This window comes from Thermobia domestica, chromosome 8 (assembly GCF_964235325.1).
Source record: "Thermobia domestica chromosome 8, izTheDome1.hap1.1, whole genome shotgun sequence".
Lineage (NCBI taxonomy): Eukaryota > Metazoa > Arthropoda > Insecta > Zygentoma > Lepismatidae > Thermobia > Thermobia domestica.
The window spans coordinates 269,865,431-269,889,387 of record NC_137461.1 but is presented as its reverse complement, the minus strand read 5'-3'; the positions used below and the strand labels follow the sequence as shown (position 1 = coordinate 269,889,387).

Here is a 23,957-nt window from a genome sequence, read left to right as displayed (position 1 = left end):
AATGCCAAGCCATAACTGAATGTGATTACTTGCAAAAGTCACAAATATAATACTCTGCTTCAGGAACGGCACAGTCATTGTGTGCTCACATTAAACATGATGAACGCTGGACCCAACCTCACCCCTGATATAATCAGAAAATTTGCTATAATAAAAAATACGCTTAGCATTGTTGTCATCATAAATGTATGTTTAATTGCCCAATACCGATAGATATTTTTGTAATCGGAATACGGAATACCATGCTTTTCTTGCGGGTATTCCATATTGCCCTCCACGCCAACTTGGAAACGAAAGAGCTATTAAACGAATTCGAATCGTTATAGGATAATGACGCTTATCAACTACCACTCTGTATATCCAACATCATAGTAAACAAAGAATTGTTGTTCTATTACATTTCAACAGGAAATTACAGGTTGTAAAACACTTATCTGTAAAAGTTTTCAGGAATAAGAAATCAGATTTTCACGTCTACAACACAACGAATGTCACAATCACAAGGAGACTGACTGTAGAATATCATGGGAACGTGAGGTGCCGGTAGTAGTTTCTTTCCTCTCCGCTTGGAAGAAACACATCACAGGTGAGATAATGAGGTATTCCATATTACCCGATTATACCCGAACTTCCTCTAAGTCCATTTGTATGTGAGATCCTGCCCCCTACATTGTTTCATACGGAAGGTACGTATAGATGGAACACTTATACAGAAAATATTATAAAACATGCTTTTTCAGTTATACGTCTGTTGTACGTTAAGTCCAAAAACTACAGGAATTACGCATGTAACCTATCTTTTTAAGTACACCACCTATAATTTTCTTTTTCAGTGCACGCTACATCAGTCATTTCCCTTGAGAAAGTGCACAAATGTATGTTAAATTAGCAAGTTTTTTTTTTTTGGAAAGCATCCGAACTCGGTTGACCCGTTGCGAACCCTGTATATTACCTTTAATAAACTTGAAAATTTAACGGGGCCGCGGTGACTCAATGGCAGCCCTCATATAGTAGCTAGCACGTGCGCCTTTGGTGTACGGGGTCCCAAGTGTTTCAATTCCCGATGGGAGAGCCTTTGGAATTTTAAGTGTCCTCGATGTTTCTGTGTTCGTGTCCCTGTCGTTCTAAGTTAATAGAAAAACGAGTTAAGCGATTTAGGATTTACATTTTGGGCTTTCAGTATCTATGGCCATTCAACCCGTCACGTTTGAGGTATGACGTCTCTCGGCGAGCACACAATCCGGGGAAAGGGAAAGAAGAAAGGATGTGGGAAGGAAGGAAGCGGCCTAGGACCTATAAGATAGGTACCACCCCGGCATTTGCCTGGTGTGAATGAGGAAAACCTCATTCAGGGTGGCTGGCCTTAAAAAACGTTATACACTTTTTCGACCGAGTGCCCTCACTGGGAATCGAACCAGGTACCACTCGCACCGAAGGCGAGAGTGTTAGCGACTACGCTACGCGGGGCCACCATCGAGTTAAGCGAATAAAAACAAGTAGCTAAGCAACTTAATGAGGCACGTCCGGTGAATCAGTTAACTTTATTTTTTTTAAAAAAAAAGTTGTAGAACGTTTACCTCTTATGCATAGAGTTCTTGGTTCGATCCCAGCTCGCACCAAGTGAACTTTGCTGTGGACAAACACCATGTGCATAGTTTTTCTCGGGGTTCTTCTGTTTCCTCCCACTTTCTTCATTCCACCGTTTCCACTCATTTCTCATCATCACCGTCTCCTTTAGCCTAGCCGGCATAACTGTGGGACATAAAACTTAAAGATTTCATTTCATTTCATTTTTTTTAAAATTAATACTCCCTGCTTCAAATGGACTATTACGGACTATGGACTATATGATGGATGCTATGCTCCTAGAAAACAGAATACTATGCTCCTAGAAAATAGAAATAGAATTGAATGAAGAAATAGAGGTTTATCTTTCAGATCTATAAGTAAATCTACTATCTCACTTTAGACTTCCAAAATTATTATGAGTACCATCTTGGAATTTTATGGAAATAATCTTCTTGTACTCGCGATTGCAGATAAGACAGGACTTTGCGAGATTCGGCCCTTAAAAGGAAAAATGGTGGTGTTAGAAGTTTAGTTGCTGTTCATTAGATCTGTGAACCTATTAGATAAAGAACTTTCAAATTTTGAGTAAATGTTCTACGTATTTCTTAGGTTGAACATAAGATGGAGTTTTATGAAATGTGATCCTTAGGGTAAGGACATACCGAAGATACCTCGTGACCGAGGTCGAGGTTTAAGTCGCGGTCGTTACCTCGATATTTAGGTCTAGATGGATGAAGGGCGCACATAGCGAGGAGGTCGCACCATCGCCGTAAGTTCTCAGCTTGAGGAGAAACTTTGCTGTGACGCAGTGAAATTATTTCGTCAGTGCATAAAAATCACTGCAAAACCACATTTTGAAATTGAAAGGAACAAACAGTTTATAAATAGGGATGGACGCGAGACGAGATATGAGAAATGCCAAAGTCTCGTTTCTTGTTTCGCAAAAATATTCGAGTCTCATTTCTTGTTCATCTCTATCAATAAATCAAAGATTTTAACATTTTTTCAATTTTTTGTGAAGAAATGCCCTCTTTCAGCACTCAGTCGAAAAATAATTTCCCAGTAAAAATAAATAAATAAATAAATAAACAGGTATGTCTTCAGGTTTCGAGGTGGAGGAGGTGTTAACTTCAGCAAATTCGTCACTGCAATTCCATTATTAGACGTTTCCTCCCTATGAATACATGGCTGTCTTTACAGGTCTTTCTTTACCTTATATCAGTAACGAATTTAGAAGAAACCTTTTTTTTTTATTATTAATCTCGGAAATGGGGGTGGGGGCGTCGAGATTTTAAGTGTAGATATGATTAACAGTAGCTTCTTTTTTTCTTTAGAAATTCCACAATTTACCTAGGTACATACTTCAGCCCGAAAGCCCACTCCCTGCAACCCCCACTGACTTATATAATAATAAGCTAGAGTATAATTCTCAAATAAATATGAATAACCTATCTGACATTCCCATTTCAGTAGCTATTTTCTTCCATTCTCTATTTAAAACGTGCCTATTATGATGTTGTTTATGTTTCTTATCCTATATTGCTGGAACATTCCTCACTAGTTCTATTAATATCGCACACCTTGTGGAAGAGTGTTACAACTCAAAAAATCGAAATTTTGAGTTATCATCGCTCAAAAGAGAATAGAGAAGAGATTACTACCTCTGCCTGGTGATATTTTCGCATAAACGTAACTAAACACCCCTAGATGGCAGAAATACCAGTATTCTATAGCACGGCCAACAAGAGACGGTCTCTGACGTTTCTTACCACATGCGGTGGGACATTGCAGCCCCTACTTTGATACCAGTGTTACCAACCACGATCACTCTGTCTTACGCCACTACAGTTGCACCGAAAAAAAACTTGACACGCGAGTAGTGGCAGTGTCACTTCGAGCTCTCAGAGACGTTCTCTTACTGGACGCACTATTGTATTTGAAAGCCATGTTCCCACAAATGTGTAATTTTGACTTGTAACAGTCTTCCAATCGGGTGTGCGATATGTCTTTCATAATCAAATTTAATAGTGCAGCAAAACCTCCCGAGCATAGACACATACAATTCTCTACAGACGAAATTCTAAACAAATGAAGACTTTATTCCGTGCAATGCTTCAGGAAGAACCAATGAGAACACGAACCACAGCGATGCTTCCGCTGAACATTGATGTAAAAACAAATTCGGTTGTTTATCATCGCGACCACTAATTCACCCTCACGGTCGATCTCTAGGTCGCGACGTAGGGTCTAGGTCAAAACCCCCACAGCCAAAACCCCCACACTCAAGAAATGTCAAAACGCCCACACGATCGGTCATAACCCCCACACAAATGGACAAATCCCCCAAACGCACGAACGGTCAAAACCCCCACAGCCAAAACCCCCACACTCAAGAAATGTCAAAACGCCCACACGATCGGTCATAACCCCCACACAAATGGACAAATCCCCCAAACGCACGAACGGTCAAAACCCCCACAGCCAAAACCCCCACACTCAAGAAATGTCAAAACGCCCACACGATCGGTCAAAACCCCCACACAAATGGACAAAACTCCCACACATAGCAACGGTCACAATCTCCACATAAATGGACAAAACACCCACACAAATGGACAAAACCCCCACACAATCGGACAAATCCCCCACACTATGAAAATACCGTGATTGCACGTCTTTGTTGCGGCTCTTTACGACGCCCACCTTAGTGTTTCTGTCATTACAAAACAGTGCAAGAAGAATAGTTGCAACATCGGTTTAAGTGGAATAAAAAATGTTATTAAAAAGTACAAGGGCAAGACATACAACCAGGATCATTTCAGAGTGTGGGAGATTTGACCGATTGTGTGGGAGTTTTGTCCATTTGTGTGTGGGTTTTTTCCATTTATGTGGGGATTGTGACCGTTGCTATGTGTGGCTGTTTTGTCCATTTGTATGGGGGTTTTGACCGATCGTGTGGGCGTTTTGACATTTCTTGAGTGTGGGGGTTTTGGCTGTGGGGGTTTTGACCGTTCGTGCGTTTGGGGGATTTGTCCATTTGTGTGGGGGTTATGACCGATCGTGTGGGCGTTTTGACATTTCTTGAGTGTGGGGGTTTTGGCTGTGGGGGTTTTGACCGTTCGTGCGTTTGGGGGATTTGTCCATTTGTGTGGGGGTTATGACCGATCGTGTGGGCGTTTTGACATTTCTTGAGTGTGGGTGTTTTGGCTGTGGGGGTTTTGACCGGTTCCCGCGACGTAGCGTACGTCTTCGGCATGCGCTTACACATTTGAATCCATGTGTTTGTGCCAATATCGAAGTTGCGACCGCGACTTAAACCTCGACCTCGATCGCAAGGTATCTTTGGTATGTTTCTACTAGTGGTGGGCACAAAAACCGTTTTTTCGGTTTTCGGTTTTTAGAAAAACCGAAACCGGTTTTTGAAAATTTTCAAAAAAACAGTTTTGGTTTTTCACCGAAACCGGTTTCGGTTTTCTTCAAAACCGGTTCGGTTTTTCACCGAAACCGGTTATCGGTTTTCTCCAAAACCGGTTCGGTTTTTTAGCTGGTCCGGTTTCGGTTTTCTTCAAAACCGATTCCGTTTTTTTTCAAAATTTGTTCTATTTCTGACCAGAATGGTGTTTCGTTGTTTTCCGGAAACCGAATCCATTTCCACAGAAATAGTCTTATGTGTTTTCGGTGAAAACCGAAGTTTCGGTGAAAACCGAACCGGTTTTGGAGAAAACCGAAACCGGTTTCGGTGAAAAACCGAACCGGTTTTTGAAGAAAACCGAAACCGGTTTTGGAGAAAACCGAAAAGTCTGTTTTTCGGGTTTCAGTTTTTATAGAAACCGGTTTTGTCCATCCCTAGTTTCTACCCTTAAAGAGAGCAAACAGGGTGAGCATTTACACAACTCCAGTGAAATCGAATTTGCATCAGCAACTATAGTATTTCGAAACCACAAAAATTTGCATATATATTATTTGCTTTTTTCTGGTCTTGATAAAAAAGGGAAAATCATCCCCTCCCCAATTTTTGCTTTTTTCAGATTTTTTTTACAAGAGTAGTTACGGTCAATGATCTTAAAAAGACACACTTTGGTAGAGCATTATGAACGAGCAAATTCTATAGTCTTTCCACAAATGTAGATTGTGAGGTGGCTATTGTGCCTTCTCTCTTGAACTATTATGCCTCAGAATGTACCAAAAAAAAAAAAAAAAAAAAAAAAAAGAAGGAAAAACATTTTAATTCCATGAACACTACCACTCATTCTGGTAAGTTGATCGGTGACACTTTCGATGGCATTTAAACCGATTTTGAACAAGAACAGGGATGTCAGCTGAGCCACGTTCACTTCCCAAACCGACCTCGATCCGGAACGTGAGAATATCCTTGCTGTGGTGACAGGAACCCTCGGAAATTGAACCAGATATAACGTATTCTTGGAGCTTTGAGTCCATATCAAAAGGTACTCCTTGTAGGTCTATTATATTACCGTTCTGGCGTATGACGTTAAATGCTGGAACCAAAAATTATAAATTCCTACCACTTCCGGTTTGGAGATAAAACTATTTTTGAAACACTGAATTCGTATCAGTAAACCATACTCCGCTATTGTTTTCGGATTCTTCTTTAAAAAATAAATATTGAAACCGAAAATGGTATTAAATTTCAACCACTTTCTGGTTTAGTCAACAAATAAGAGCTCGGATAGAAAATATTCCTAGGACGTTGAATTTATATATATGGGAGGTGACTCCTGCCATTGAGACAAGAAAAAAAGTTTTCTTGAACTTTCGGCTATCGGACATAGTTTCGGATCTACAAGGTGCCGAAAGCGTGGGAAAATGACTTTGGGACGCCAATAGTTCGGAAACTATCCAACATAAAGAGGGCGGGTAAAAAATTCACTGAAGAAGTCATACCTGCTGTATTAATTTTTACATGTTTCACAATCCTACCATGCACGCGCAAGGGATTCCCCAAAGGAACGTAGGGTGTCCCGGATAATCTGCCAAATGAAAATTGGTCTAAATGGATATGAATTGATGGGGTTTCTACCAGGTAACAATAATTCGTTTGTATTAAGTCGATATCTGGAACAAATACAAAATGGCGGACACCTTCATGCTCGTTGTGTGTGGTGCGGTAGAGCAGGTTCACCTCCGGTGCTTGGGGTCCTTGGTTCGATCCCAGCTGGCGCCGTTTGAACTTTGTGGTGGACAAACACCGTGCTCGTGGGTTTTCCTGGGGTTCTCCCGATTCCTCCCACTTTCTTCATTCCACCATTTCATTCATCTCTCATCATCACCGTCTCCTTTAGCCTAACCGGCATAATCGTGGGACGTAAAACTTAAAGATTTAGTTTCATTTCTTATTGGTATGCAATCTTGCGCATCATATTGCATCGGTTTGAGGGAATCTTATTGGTGAATTGACAATGGCTCTCATGTTCTTGACGCTAATCCTTACATTTCCAACGCTTTGAACTCACGTTTACTTAGTATGAGTTTATTTCTGGACATTTCTGGGCATTTTTCGTTACGTGTTTCCACACATGTGAATCATCCTGTTTCATCTGTTGTGTTCTACCAACACTCCAGATGTCCTTCTAGTGCATTTGAGTACAAATTCGGTACACTTAATACTCAGAACGTCACTGTTGGCCAGCATCTGTAACTGGCGATTATGCAACCACACACAACGAGCATGAAGGTGTCGGCCATTTTGTATTTGTTCCAGACATCGACTTAATACAAACGAATTATTGTTACCTGGTAGAAGCCCCATCAATTCATATCCATTTAGACCAATTTTCATTTGACAGATTATGGCCGGGACTCCCTACGTTCCTTTGGGGAATCCCTTGCGCGTGCATGGTAGGATTGTGAAGCATGCAAAATTCAATACAGCAGGTATGACTTCTTCAGTGAATTTTTTACCCGCCCTCTTTATGTTGGATAGTTTCCGAACTATTGGCGTCCCAAAGTCATTTTCCCACGCTTTCGGCACCTTGTAGATCCGCAACTACGTCCGACAGCCGAAAGTTCAAGATAACTTTTTTTCTTATCTCTATAGCAGGAGTCACCTCCCAAGAGTTTTAACACTTATTTTGCAACACCCGATATATATATATATATATATATATATATATATATATATATATATATATATATATATATATATATATATATATATATATATATATATATATATATATATATATATATATATATAAGAAAAACGTTTTTCACAATCTGTTTCGTTGTTCCGCTTTGGGCAGGAGTACCCACAGGCGGTTTTAGGGCACGAGTGGCACCTATGAAAATATTTGGAGGGGCATAATTTTTCATGAAAATGGTGCAATCGAACTGGAAAATAGTAAATTTTTAATGAAGAAAGGTGCATGTCGAACGATAGATAATAAATTGTTGAAGGGTAGAATGATAATTGGGGAGAGAACAATAAATTTGAGGAGAAAGAATGGCAAAATGGGGAAGAGAAAATTAATTTCGGAAGGAAGGATGGTAAATTTTGGGGGTTACCCTTATCCTTGGGGAGGGGGGGTGAACATCTCTGTCTATGGAGATCAGTGGAAGCCGGAAAGGATAAATTTCAAGTATTTTCGATTGAAGAGAGTGTTAAGGATAGAGATAAAAATAATGTATTCTTTTAACACAGAATCCATATAAAAAGTTGTTTGTCGGAACGCTGAATCCATATAAAAACTCACTTGTCGGAATGCTGGATCCATATAAAAGCTCGCTTGTTGGAACGCGGAATTCGTATAAAAATTAGCTTGTAGGAATGCTGAATCCATATAAAAACTCGCTTGTTCTAACACTGAATCCATGTAAAAACTTGATTGTCGGAACGCTGAACTCATAAAAAAAGTCGCTTACCCTAATGCTGAGTTTATAAAAAGCTAGCTTGTCGGAATGCTTGATCCATATAAAAACTAGTTTGTCAGAATGCTGAATTCATATAAAAACTTGCTGTCGGAACGCTGAATCCATATAAAAACGCACTTGTCGGAACGCTGGATCCATATAAATGCTCGCTTGTTAGAACGCGGAATTCGTATAAAAATTAGCTTGTAGGAATGCTGAATTCATACAAAAACTCGCTTGTCCTAACGCTGAATCCATATAAAAACTAGTTTGTCAGAATGCTGAATTCATATAAAAACTTGCTTGTCGGAACGCTGAATCCATATAAAGACTCACTTGTCGGAACGCTGGATCCATATAAATGCTTGCTTGTTGGAACGCGGAATTCGTATAAAAATTAGCTTGTGGGAATGTTGAATCCATACAAAAACTCGCTTGTTCTAACGCTGAATCCATATAGAAATGAGCTTTTCATTATCTCTGAACGTTTTCGCTCTGATATTTGCAGATGGACGTAGGGAAAGACATAGCCGATAATTATACATAAAATTAATTATAATCCGCTAAGCCATTCTCCAACCTTCGAAATCATCTAAAATAATCTCCCCTTTCTTTTGTACAACTGCATATTAGAATTCTATGAAAAATTTGCTTATTCATAGAAATAAGGGGAAAATAAATATGCAATCATCAGAAAAGGAACAATTTTAATAATAATAAACTTAATTAGCTGCAAATATCTCTGTTTTACATCCTCCTTCACAGGAAAAACAACATCCGCACTGAATCAATAATCATGCCACGATTTCCTTTGAAATTTGATAACATGAATAGTAAATGAAGTAAATATAATCCAAATTTCCCCCTGGAAGTAAAAAAAAAAAAAAAAAAAAAAAAAAGGAATAAACTAACCTTAGAAAACAAATAAACGTCAATATAAACAGGAAAGCGGTCACAAACAAAATATGCGTTAGCTTCTTAAACATGAAAGATTCTAGCCGGCCGCGGTGGCTCAGTGCTAGAGTGCTCAGTGCATGGGGTCTTTGGTTGGATCCCAAGCTCGTGACATGTGAGCTTTGAGGTAGACAAACACAATGTGAGTGGGTTTTCTCGGGGTTCTCCCGCTTCCTTCCACTTTCTATATTCCACAATCACTTCATCATCTTCACTTAACCTCGGAGCGCAGGGGCGGATCCAGGACCGACTTCTGGGGGGCTCGGATTGTAATACTACTACTTAGAGCTACTTTTAAGAGCTCCAAACTCTGGTATGGGTTTTATTTATATATAAAATAAAAAAATTCCCTCTTCTGAAGGAGGGGGCGATCGACCCGATTGCCCCCTGGATCCGCCACTGTCAGAGCGTAATTGTGGAACTTTAAACACAAACTTTTACTTCCTTTCACTTAAGCGTGCTCATATTTTCTTTGAATATTTGAAGACAATAATTATATGAAAATTTGTTCAAAAGTTTGAGAAGGAAGAAAAATCTATTTTATAGAACCTTGAATAAGGAGTTGAGAAAAAGACTCTTAAAATGCTTGGTGTTGAGTACTGTATTGTATGTATTCAGTCACATGGACATTATGTAAAAGTGAGAAAAAAAACTACTACAAGGTTTCGAAATGTGGGTATAGAGAAGAATTTAGAGAATTAGCTGGGTAGAGCGGAAGATGAATGAGAGGATGCTAAAAATTATGGGAGAGAAAGAAACAATTTTAGATATTATTAAAAGGAGAAAGAGAAACTGTTCGGGACATTGGCTAAGAAACTGTATGATGAGGGACGTGCTAGAGGATATGGTGGCAGGAAAGAGAGGGAGGGGGCGAAGGAGGCTACAATTGATGGATGATACAAGTACAGAAATCTCATACGCAAAGAGGAAGAGGTTAGCGGAAGACCGTGGAGCATGGAAGGTTCTCAGCCGCGGCAAGTGATATGTCCATAATGGCAGAATATATATGATGATGATATTAAAAAATAGTTAAAAGAAATGAGTTAAAATAAAGAACATTTGAAACAAAATAAACAGGGTTGACTTGACTGAGATATCTAATAACGCAGCGCTACTCGTATCGTATATACGTAATGTATGTATATCTCTTGTATGCATGTTGGTAGGTAAAAATACGTGGGACATACTGAAAGTCGTGAGCAACATTTTTTCACAACCGTAATCTTTATTTGTAAGTGAAACCAAATATATCATCTCAATCTACAGACCTTTCTTTCATTTTTCCACATAGTCCCCTTTCATTCACACATTTTCCCCATCGTTCTGCAAGTTTGGAAAACCCTTGCAATAGAATTCCGTTCGAGCTGCCCTTAGACACTGACGCATTGCTTGCCGAATATCTTCCAGTGTCTCGTAGCGATGGCCTCGCATCTGTTCCTTCACAAAAACGAAAAGATGGTAGTTGGAAGGTGCCATGTCGGGCTGTAGGGAGGATGTGGAAGTGTTTCCCACCCAAATTTCCTGATCTGCTCCATAGTGGCACGTGCAGTATGCGAACGCGTATTAATCTGCTGAAGGAAGATCTTTCCAGGATGTTTATCACGCAAGGTAGGACGGAGTTACAAAAGTGTCTGGATGTAGCGGACAGAATTTATGGTTTGTCCAGGCTCAAGAAAGTAAACTAGAATGCAACCCTGTGCATCCCAGAAGGCGCTCGCCATAACTTTCCCTACCGATTGCACTGTCTTCGCTTTCTTCTTCGGTGGCGAATTCAAGTGATGTCATTCCATACTCTGTCGTATTGTTTCAGATTCATAATGATGTAAACAGCTTTTATCTGTAATCACAATACTTGTCGAGCGGAAGTCATCACCTTCATTCAAAATCTCTGAAGAAGGTTTCTGGCAATGGTTAGTCTCTGATATTTGTGGTCCTCGATTAATAAACGTGGGACCCTATGGACACAAACCTTCCGATAACCAAAACTCTGAACCATTTCTTACACCGCACTATGTCCAACACCAAGTTTTGCAGCGATTTCATTCACAGTGATACGCCTATCTCCCCTAATCAGCTCATCAACCCTTACCTTGTTGCGTTCTGTGGAGGCGTTCGAGGGCGCCCGCTGCGAGGCTCATCTTCGATACTCGTGTCCATCCTTAAAATGTTTCACCCTCCCTTAACACTGCTGGCACTCATGCACTTATCTCTATAGGCACGCTGCAGTCTACGGTGAATTTCAGAAGTACATTGGTCCTCTTTAACAAAGAATTCAATCACAGCATGCTGTCTAAACGTAACATCGCTGCCCGCCATTTTGGAAATCGTGCGTGTGGTCACGTGCTAGCAACAAACAGCGTCAATGTCTGGAAAGAAAGATCTGTAGATTCAGATGATATACTTAGTTTCACTTACAACTAAAGGTTACGGTTGTGAAAACATGTTGCTCACGACTTTCAGTATGCCCCTCTTATCACACAACTAGATACATATGTATGCACAAAAACATTCTGGTGATACAAATAGTTGATGGAGAAATGATCCCAATAAATTTTTTCAAGCTGGAAGCATTTCATATATCAATGGAATAAAAAAAAATCACTGGTAGTGATCAGTGAAAAAGATAAGCCCTTGTTCTAAACGGCTTCAAGTTCGAAAATGTTATTATTTCCCTTGTTTACCTTCATTTGAATATTCAGGCGCAAACAGCGCTTGCGTGTATCTCTTCTCTCCTCTCATTTCCATACCTTCATTCTCAGAATCGTGATTAATCCCATTACGTAGGAATGCGTGAATTAACTAAGCAAACTTAATATCACCATCAAAACGCCGAACACGTATTTCAGACTTTGACCGTTTCTGATTTTGAAAACGCTCCTATATCGTCATTACTCGGCATCTTGTATAGGTCTATGACATCGTCATTAAGAAATTATAATATATATAAGTATATATATAAGTAAGAGTAAAAACTTGTTGTGACTCTTAGTGAAACGTTTGGATTTCGAGCATAGCGAGCAAGAACATTTTTAACAAATCTATTTCTTTGGAAAGCGACTATAATATTGATTTAATAGGGCGCCAATACTGATTTAATAGGACGACGCTTCGTTTACTCATTTTACAACGATATTGTACGGTATATCTGTGCGTTATTTTCATGTGAATTACTTCCATTTTTTTGTAGCTATTGTGGGCAAAGGTGTTTAATAGTGCACAATCTGTTGTTAAGAAGTAGAAGAAAAAAGTAGATAATATGTTGTTGATAGTTAGATAATATGTTTTATATAATTAATGGGTAATCGTAGGAGCAGTATTTACGAATAGTTGTTTGTTTCGGGTTGCTATGACAACTAAAAAAATAATTAATGGAGATTTTGAAAAATAAAAGGTAATGGTGATGTGCATGTGATGATTTTAATTTCATGTTTGTGTAATCAATAGTTCTTAGTGGTGATTGATATTTAGTATTCGAACTGTGAGCTATAAATGTAACGAAAGAAGTACGTAAAAGGAAGTAAAACGTTACATGACAAGAAATTCGTTACAATTTCCAACATTTTTCTTGTTACTCGTTCGGCGTCCTCTTGCTATCAGCACCGGGGGTAACCGCTAGGGATGGCCAGAACCGGTTCCTGGCGGAACCGGTTTTCGGCTCTGAACGGATCCGGTTCTAGAAGATCCGGTTCCGGAACCGGTTTTTCGGACCCAGGTCTGGAACCGGTTCTGAAAATCGGATCTCCAAGAACCGGTTCCACGCGGAACCGGTTCCGCCGGAACCGAAACTTTGTGGCCATCCCTAGTAACCTCCCTGCTCGGCCCTCCTTAGCTACGGCTCTTGCACACAAACGAAGAAACGACGTTTCTCAAGGATCAAGAAATATATTCAAGGGTCTAAATTTCTTAACAAAATTATCTACGTTTGAACTACTGACGAACACTGATAGTTATTATTTTACACAAGCGATATTTTCGAATAAAGAGTAGGAATCCCATTTTTAATTCTTTACTACAGTGTTATTTTTAAATATAATATCGCCATAATTTGTTACAACATGTTTCCAAATTTTCTTTTATCAATTAGTTAATTATGTCATGATTTGACGGGTTTGTATGTGGGCCTAGTGATACTAATGATCGAATATTAACCTATTGAAATACACATATTTTGGAAAATTCTTCGAAATTATATAAATTTACATAATTTTAGTATTATCGCATTCTAGATATTCGATATCTTTAATTGTATTGGGATATATGGGATAATAAATATTGCGATAAATATTTACAAAATTATTCAATCAGAAAATTCGATGATTATTAAAAATAGGCTGATTATATTCATAATTCCTAGGTATATGTTTACATTTCTGTATGTTTAATGTAGGCATTGTCATGGGAATAGGCACTGATCACCCTGATGCACCAATCCCTATATACCTAATTGAAATTCAAATCGTTCCCACAATGCAACAAAAGTGACTGCGACACTACCGGCTAGAGTTGTAACTAACTGCATCGTCTGCTACTGGCAGTAGCTAAGTGTATCATTGGCTAATTCTATCAGACTCATGCTCTCTGGCATAGCCGCTAACGTTCTCGCCTTCGTTGCGAACGGTCCCGGGTTCGATTCCCGGTGTGGCCACTCGGTGTAGCACGCTTTTTCAGGACAGCCACCCTGAATGAGGTTTCCCTGGGTTTTCCTCATTCACACCAGGTAAATGCCGGGATGGTACCTAACTTATAGGTCCATGGTCGCTTCCTTCCTTCTCTAATCCTTTCTTCCTTCCCTTTCCCCGGATTGTGTGCTCGCCGAGGGACGTCATCCCTCAAATCGTGAAGGGCTAGATGGCTTTAGATGTCGAAAGCCCAGAAATCTAAATCTTAAATCATGCTCTCTGAATGATTTAATTCTTTTTTGCTTTGAGTAGTTCGTGGTACTCAACTGCTTTGAGTGGTGGCGCCACAGTCTCCACTCACGTTACTTAGCTTTAGCGCATGACCAACAAGAGGACTACGGCTTCAGCGGGAAGAGCAGCTGAAATCTATTACACTACACTCTATGGAAATAGGCGTGTGGTAGGGACGGCACTAAGGGTGGGCGGGGGTGGGCAACCGCCCATCCGATGAACGGCCTTGCCCACCCATCCGCCCACCCCAACAGAAGTAAAATGATGAAGGTGACATCCTGTACTTCAAAAGCAATAGGTATTACTAATTATTGTAATGTAATAGGTTCTAGGACCCTGTTTTAACTCTGCAATGAACAATGATTTTAAGTGGGATAAGCAGTCTTCACCCTAAAAGTGAACTCTTCCTCTCATTTGAGAAAATTGAACCACTTGCACGTCATTATGGATGTGATGTTGATAGTGTAGAGGTGGAACTGAAGCTTCTCCCGAAAGTTTTGAAACGTTATGAGCAGGAAAAACAATGCAAAATGATCTCCGTTTCTCAGTTTACTGAAGTGACGGATCGTTTCAAAATTACTTTTCATGAAATTCACAAATTAGCCGTAATTGCTGTCACCACTCCTGTATCTAGTTCACCATGTGAACGTTCTTTCTCGTGTCTTAGACGGGTTAAAACGTATCTAAGAAATCGAATGGCAAACAGTTGCCTAAGCGATCTTTGTTTCCTTTTACTAGAAAGAAAACTTGTAATGAATATTGCTGTAGGAAGATGCGGTAAACGCATTCGATGCTGGACATAAAAATCGACGCATTGCACTTCATTAAAATACAGGTATAAAAGTTTATTGTAAGCTTGTTCGTACCATGTGATCAACCCTTCATGGTTTAAAATACATGGTTGTTTCTGTGAATCATGATGAAGTTTTGTTAATTGTTATTTACTTCTTTATCCAATTTATATATTTTTTTTCTAACTTGAGTTTCAGTTTCAAAGATTTCTGTGTAAGGTATGATTACCGCCCGCTGGAGTCACTCCTCTCGCTCGCTCTCTCTATATATAGAGAGAGCGAGCGAAGGGAGTGACTCCAGCGGGAAGGGGTATGATTAAACAATCATGCTGTTGAATTTCCCTATTCTTTTAGTAACATAGGTCTTTGCTGTTGCATATAGAGATCACCTCAAAAAATATAATGTGCACAAACTAAGAATATACGAGAGAAAATATAAATGATTTATATATATATATATATTTGTCTCTTACTTTCTTGTAATAAATCCTTCAAAGGTAAAAATGTTTGCAGTAGCCTATTTTATCCTTGTTTTACTTTACCTACTTATTGTGTATTTTATGTTATTAACGAAAGGTAGGGTATTATCTATTTGTCTGTGTTGTTTGAACCTTCTTTTATTTCTATGCATTCATGTGCATTCTTGGAGGGAGAGGAGGTAAAGCTGTCTTGAAATTCGACTACACAGTACACACCGTTATTAATGTTAAAAAAAAAAAAAAAAAAAAAACTGGAAGTAGAGGTAGTGTGTCTGCCACGCGGAATTCCGTAGGTCGAGCATATAGCCACGAACTCCCACAGCCCATCCTAAATCCTGCATTTCTTCGCCACCAGGCGAATGCCGGAATTGTACATTCATGTCCAAAATGATTGTCGCATATCTATAACTGTCTTCTTGTAAAAACATAAGTTCATAATGATTTTATAGGGTACTTTTAATAGTGATACTTTGTGTATAATCGAGAAATGTATATTTGTGGTAAATTTTATAGGAAAAGAAGTATAAATACGAAAATTAGAATGAGTAAAACAATATGTTGCTAAATAGAGAAGAAAGTTCTATTTTCGTTGTATTGTTCGTATTTACTGCTCTTTTGACATGAAATTTGCCACATACATATCTTTGTCGATTATACACATACTAACATTATAAGAAATACCGGGCAAATTCATTAGCAAATTATGTTCCTACAACAGACATGCGACAATAATTTTGGACATGAGTGTACCTTCTATAAAGCCAAGAGAGCTGTTTTCCACATCCTTGTTCCTTTCCTATTTCGGTCTGAGCCTTAGCTAAGTAAAGAGTATAAATATTGAAACTTAATTATTGTCCAAAAAAATCTACATTGCCCGGTTCTTATTTTCATTGTCCTCCCACCCAGCAACTACGGCCGCGTCTTTCCACCCACCCCATCAAACGCTTCTGGCGCCGTCCATGGCGTGTGAGCCCCTGATTTGAAGCAGGGTTGATATGTTTAAAACAAAATGTTTAAAACAAGTGTTTAAAACATGTTTAAAACGAGGGCTGTTGTTTTATTCAGTTTGTTTTAAACGTTTTAAACAAATTGTTTTAAACGTGTTTTTTTTTCGATGCTGGTTGGACATGTTTAAAACAACTAAAATATCAGATTGAAGAAGCTAATTTAATTTTCTAACAAACAACCCATCCTCCGCAGGGTTTGTGCATGGAGTAAATTACAAGCAGAGTTATATTCTTATTATAACAGCAATTACTGAACGAAATTCTGCACATCAGTGTGCTTATAACTAAACCAACAGAAGTTCAAGTGAAGTATTTGAACATTTCATGAGATATACACCATTGAAAAGCTTATAGAACACAAATTCCAACGAGATAATATGCGTGAAATTCCCGCCGTATTCGTAGAAAAAGAACAGACATAAAAAATCATTAAAAATATGAAAATATTGACTTTGAGGGGCCCTGGCAACCCTTGCAGTTACCTGCGCTGACAAAATGATGCTAATGTGTAGGCCACATACTTGTGACAATAATATAAGAAATGGTAGCCATTGCTGCCATTGCGTAATGAATTCGTTTTATGTAGGAAATATTTTTAAAAAAAATATGCGCAGAAAAACATTCATTGAATTAGACATTCTCCCCTCCCCCACTATAGTACCACGTCCATATGCAAATCATTTTTGCTGCACACATCATGTATACGAACAAGAATTATGCTTCTAGACCACCATCTTGTGTTATACGGGACCGCCCCGAAAATAAATGTAAATTAACCAAATTTGACCCCCTCTTCCTCTATAAACAACAAGTACACATACAGGTTACTATCATGTAGGGGACTACTTCATTGCTTCACATACCAATTTTTATGGATGTACCACACAGAGGGGAGGAATACCCGCCAAAACCTGATGAAAAAAAAATGATGAAAAAAAAACTTCATCCTCCCTCTCTCGGCCGTACATACGTACCCCGTATAAACATAAAATGCAAGTGACGGAAAGCTTTATCTCTCAAAAATACTTTGGTTCCAAATCACCTTTCTAGCTTAATTAAGGACTGAGCTATTGATGTTTGTTGTAAAAATAAATGTAATTTACGTCAAAAAACTGAAACTCCAAAAATTGGCTTTGTCCCCTCCCTGCTCCCCATAATAAGCAAGAAGTACAAATCAGGGTTGGCAAAAACCATGGTTTTTATTGAAAAAACAAAAAACCGTTTTTTTTGGTTTAAACCAGGTTCTTTTGGTTTAAATAATTTGCTCTATATATTCATATCATATATGGACAGAAATAAGTTTGTTTCGCCTTGATGTTATTATGCAACTACCGGGTTATGCTGGAAGGGATCACATAAGCTTAAAGCGGAATAAAAATCGTTTCTCGAGTTACATCCGAGAGAAATTGTCCTCCATTTGAACTCGGAACCAGGACTAATTGGCCACAAATGCGATACGTCTGCCGACTCACTCACGAAGGAATCCTGATAAAAATACGTTGTACTGATCTTTACATGCTTCTTAATATAACTACAGTTGCACAAGTGAAACCATTATACAGAATTACATATGGACAATTTCAAAGTACTACGGAGTACAGAAGAACTGATTTAGTTCGAGTTAGTTAACAGCAACTTTTATTGGTCCAAATTAAAGAAATACAACGACTTAATTTGCATATTAGTAAGAAAAGTGAATAAAGATACGAATTATTTGAGTCCACTTTGGCTCAGACTCATTTATACATAAATAAATAGCAAAGAGACTTCTCATTTCACTAAATGTCTCTCGTGGGGTCTGACCCCCCCTCCCCACACACACAAAAAGTACGGCATTTCGATGTATTTTATCAATAGTAAACATTGAAACGAAACAATATTTAGAATTTTTCTTTGATTGCAATTAAATAAAAACAATAATAACAAGTACAAAAAAATCACAAAACAAACATTTATAAACTTATATATATATATATATATATATATATATATATATATATATATATATATATATATATATATATAAAGTTGCTTATGCAGTATAATCTTTTTGAGTAATGAATGGGGAGTTTAGGTCTGAATATAATACGAATAATATACGGGAGTGAAACGTGATAACCCACGAACGTGTTTTCATCAAGATTTTACAAACACTTACACTTTTAGGAACATTTTTCGTTTTTTTGTTTTAAACCAGCCAACCCTGGTACAAATACACGATATTACCATGTAGTAACCTACTTCATTGCTTCATGTAACAATTTTTATGAACCTATCCCCCAAGAGGGGGAACGGCCCCCAAAAAACTGTTGAAAACAAAACAAAAAAAACACGATATTTACCCTCCTCCCACATACATAAAATGCACACCAGGAAAGTTGCATCTTTGAGGAATAAATTAGTACCAAAACCATCTTCCAGCCTTAATTTGAGGTTTAAGACTGAGCCATTGAGGTTTAAAGCCCTGACACAGCAGTTGCGTCAATGGGAGTTTAAAGATGAAGAATGCAGACGACCAGTAGAACGTAACACAAAAAAACTAAACTACATATTCTGTGAACGGAGATCGGGAAAATCCCGATTTTTTCTCCGGAATTGAACATTTGGGCGGATCGAGATTAGGGAAGTTCCCGAAATTTGATCTAGCGGTTGAATATAGATGGCAAGCAGTACCTAAGAGTGTAAAAATGTAATATATATGCTTATGTAGATTATTGTTTTAAACAAAATAAACGTTTTAAACATGTTTTTTTCTTGTTTAAAACAAAGTACTTTGTTTTAAACGTTAAAAATGTTTTTTTTAAAAAAAAACATGTTTTAAACATAAAAAACGTTTTTTATGATTTTTTTAAAAAAAAAAACATGTTTTTTTTTCAACCCTGATTTGAAGAACTTCTGGGATTGAGATTACCTTAGTTTTCTTAATTTTATTAAAAGTAAGATAATTAAGTATATATATATATATATATATATATATATATATATATATATATATATATATATATATATACGGTGTTTCAAAACAACACCGACAACGTTTGGGAGGCGATTCCTCACACCAAAGTAAGATAAAAGGTATAGACCAACCTGAGTGCACAAATGCTTACTTTCGGAGTTATATTCTGCCGAAAACATGAAAAAATGAACATTAAAGGTCAATAGCTCCAAAACTATGGATTCTGCCGTAGTCGGGTCAAGACTTCAGTTAGGAATTAGTATGTGTCCTAACCAAATATCCAAGTTTCAGAATCCTGCGGTGCTTCCGCAACAATTTTTATAGACGTTGTTTGTGAGTACTTCAGATTATATGCCCGTAGACAAACTCCCTCTATAAAAATTGTTGCAGAGGTACCTTAGGATTCTGAAATATATATATATATATATATATATATATATATATATATATATATATATATATATATATATATATATGTGTGTGTGTGTGTGTGTGTGTGTGTAAAAAGTATTTTTTTAATCAGTGATTTAACTTGTTTATTCTGCTTGTTGATTATTAAATCTTAATCATCACCGTAAGCTGAATCCTTATTTTGGGTTTGAGGATTCTTAACAATCAAATAAACCTGAATATAACGTCTTGTAAGTTGTTAATCTTGCAGTTCAAATTACTTTTACTGACAGAAGTTGGAATTTTGTGAGCATAGTAATGGCAAGAAATATGATTTGTGGCTGGTTTTATTTTAGTCCCTCTTTCCACAGAATAAAATAACTGTATTTCCAAGCATTGCACAATATTTTACTACGTATTCCAACTATTAATATCTTAGCAGAATGAAAGAGTCTGGCGAATAAAAATGTGACTTTGTTTTTCCAACTCAGTGACTTCAAAATTATAGTATTGATAAAATTCTTCAAACCAGTTTCGTTCTTTAGAATGTTAATTATTATTCCATATATAATCACAGCAAATTAATATCAACGGAACAAGTACAGTTTAAGGGGTACTTTGATTTAAAATGATTCTTTGCTGTTGCTTACAAAATAAATATTTACATCTGACTATCTTCCTATACTAGGAAAAATCCGTTATCCGGACAGCGGTATATTGTACAAATATACGGAATCTTTATTATGTTTACTACAGAAATCTGTATGAAGCACACTTTATCCATGTGCTACATACACACTGCCCATTTCCCCCTTAAATGTTACATCATGACGTTGCAAGATGTCTGACATATAACAGTTTTCCGTATATTACACACGCATATGTACTACGTCTGTATGTTACATCCTAACCACCTATATACAGTTATTTCGTTCGTACGAGAAGCATGTATAAAATATTACTTTTTCAGTTATACGTTTGCTGTACGTTAAGTCCAAAAACTATTGAAGTTACACCTATAACCTACGTTTTTACGTACGCCACTTGTTTCTCAGTGTATTTTGATTCTGGTACAGATGTTTGCTTAGTAGTCCATGTTAAATTATGTTATTGTAATTATAAGTAATGAAGTTCGTATTTAATTATAAGTACACTGAGAAAAAAAATGTAGGTGGCGTACTTAAAAAGATAGGTTACATTTGTAATTTCTGTAGTTTTTGGACTTAACGTACAGCAGACGTATAACTGAAAACGCATGTTTTATAATACTTTCTGTATAAGTGTTCCATCTATAGGTACTTCCTGTATGAAACAATGTTGGCGGTCAGGATCTCACATACAAATGGACGTACATAATATATAGCTGACGAAGGTAACATAAGTATATGTATGTGATATACGGAAAACTGTTAGATGTCAGACATCCTGCAATGGCATGATGTAACATCTAAGGGCAGTGCCTATGTAGTATACGAATAACGTATGCTCCGTACTGATTTCTAGAGTAAGCAAGAGGATTCCGTATATTTGTACAATATACCGCTATCCGGAGAACGGATTTTTCTCTGTGTAATGAGGTGTGAATTATGAAATAGGAATAGTACGTAATTTCTATTTATGACCAATATTAAAGTAAAGTAGTAATCAATGGCGGATCTAGGCCAGGGCCGGGGGGCCTAGTCCACCAGTTTTTTGAGTGACAAAAACAATTTAAGCTATTATTTATATATTTTTGAAAGTTTATACTAAACTCATGATATATAACTATCATATATTGGGTTCTAGTTCCCCCCCCCCCAATTTTTACCTTCCAGATCCACTACTGGTAGTGATGTATCTTTTAATATGTACAGAAAGTATGCAAGATTATTATCAGAATTTTGATATGATATGTATCTTGACTTTGCGTGTATTGAAAATAACGATTTGGTATTTCAGAAACTAGTTTACATCTCGTTACAACCTTATAAGAAAATATAAAATTTATTTCATTCCAAATTTTACAATAACAGAACTATTTAAAATTAATTTAAAGCGACAAATATTCAAAATATTATGAATTAATCTAAATCAGCTGTCATAAAATGTTCATTACATATTTTTTTCCTTTTCTTTTTAAAATGCTCATATATACTGCATATTTTGCTTTGAGTAAACATTAACCTAATCAATACACAGCTTTATTTCCATATTTAACGACATAATTTCTATGCTTTTTGAAAATTGTTTAGTAATAATTTTACGGTGTATTTTCAATTATGAGTAATTATGTTGTTTTTTTTTAAATAATAGCAATAGAGGTTCTTAAATGCTCAAAGGCGAACGTGGAACATATCTTCTAGATTATAATTTTGACAGGTTTACGATAATTCTGGTTACTATTGGTAAAAAATAACCAGTTGAGAATACTTCAAGAGCATTGCTAAAACGAACTTACAAAGAAAGGATATATGAAGCGGGAACGAACTTATAGATAATGGATATATGAAGCGGGAAGGATAACATGTGATTGTTCCTAGATGCAAAAGTATATCTTTTTATCCGCACCTTCTTCTGTTTCTCGCAAAAATTCGCAAAATAACGTCTCTCTATGACTTACGGCTCCCGAGATATGGCTCCTTAACTCTGTCGAAATTCGACCTTTTTTGGCTTATATCTCGAGAACAGTAAGAGTGACGTAAAAAAAAATTCATCACTTTCTAAGATAGTTTTTGATTCTTTATCGAATGAAGGGCTCAAAATTGAAAAAAAAAAAAAAAACGCAAATAACAGACACACGCACACACACTGAGAACTCAGTAACGAACTTCTAAAGTTTGTTGAAAAAAAATGAAATGAAATGTTTGAGTTTTACGTCCCACGATTATGGCGGTTAGGCTAAAGGAAACGGTGATGATGAGTAATGAATGAAATAGTGGAATGTAGAAAGTGGGAGGAAACCGGAGAACCCAAAGAACACCCACGCACACTGTTTGTCCACCACAAAGTTCACTTGGTGGTGGCTGAGATTGAACCCGGGACCCCAAACACTAGAGATGAACGCTCTACCACTGAGCCACCGCGGTCCCAAAGTTCGTTGATAAATATCAATTTCTATTTTAAGTAAAATTTCGTTTTTGACATTTGTAGGGATATTCCTGGCAGTTGCTAAAATGGCGACCCAATTTACATAATTTATCACAATTTATTATTACTATCAATAAATATACATTTTAAATAGTAATTAGTAAGTAGAAGGATTAACAATTAAAGTTTTTCTTAGTCTGTTACTGTATAACTATTTCAATATTGTGTTTTTTTCTGACTTACCTCACTTGTTGCTATCACACATTATTATTTCTTTTGTACTTATTTCCTAATTTTACTGAAGAAAGAAAAGAAAAACACTCCTCCAAACATATACTAGCTTCTGTAATCAAGATTTTATGTGCAAATATAGAAACAAACATAAATCAGTTCAGAATGCTTCAAGAGCATTGTCAAAACGAACTAAAAATAACAATTAATATTTTTCTTATTAACTTCTACAGGCTTTATAACAATTGTTCTATGTGCTTTATTATTATACTCATTAAACAATTCTTGTAATATATCTATCCATTTATAATATCCTTGAGTACTATTTTTTTCTCCACATGTTTTGTTTAAGAGTTCTGTTGATACATTCTTGTTGTTTTACGAAGATAACAAACATTACAAATGGATGTAGAAAATAGTATAATAATAATTACAAATATATATTATGTTGTATTGATATATATTTGCACGATATTTATATTGTGTTCCGTTTAAAAACAAAGAAAGATCTTGAAATAGTAAAAGCAATAAAAACAATGTCCGTGTTTAACATACAAACAGATTTAGTTGGTGAATTTTATGATGAACACGTAAAATGGAAATTAATCATTATAGTGCTCGAAATGGAGGGCTCAAAATTAAAAAATTTACAAAATATCACCTCTTTATGGCATAAAATTCCCGAGATATATGGTCCTTGAAATATCCCAAAATCGGAATTTTGACCACTATCG

The 23,957-nt window shown here is 37.0% G+C and overlaps 1 protein-coding gene across 1 annotated transcript in view; it reads right to left on the bottom strand.

Annotated features, from left to right (window-relative positions):
- LOC145692018 (X-linked interleukin-1 receptor accessory protein-like 2) overlaps positions 1–23,334 on the bottom strand; it is a 121,443-nt gene extending 98,109 nt beyond the window's left edge. Inside the window, exon 1 of the mRNA XM_081767318.1 lies at positions 23,236–23,334. The gene's annotated coding sequence lies outside the window, so the exon portion shown is untranslated. The remainder of the gene's footprint in view (positions 1–23,235) is intronic.
- Positions 23,335–23,957: the final 623 nt, after the last annotated feature.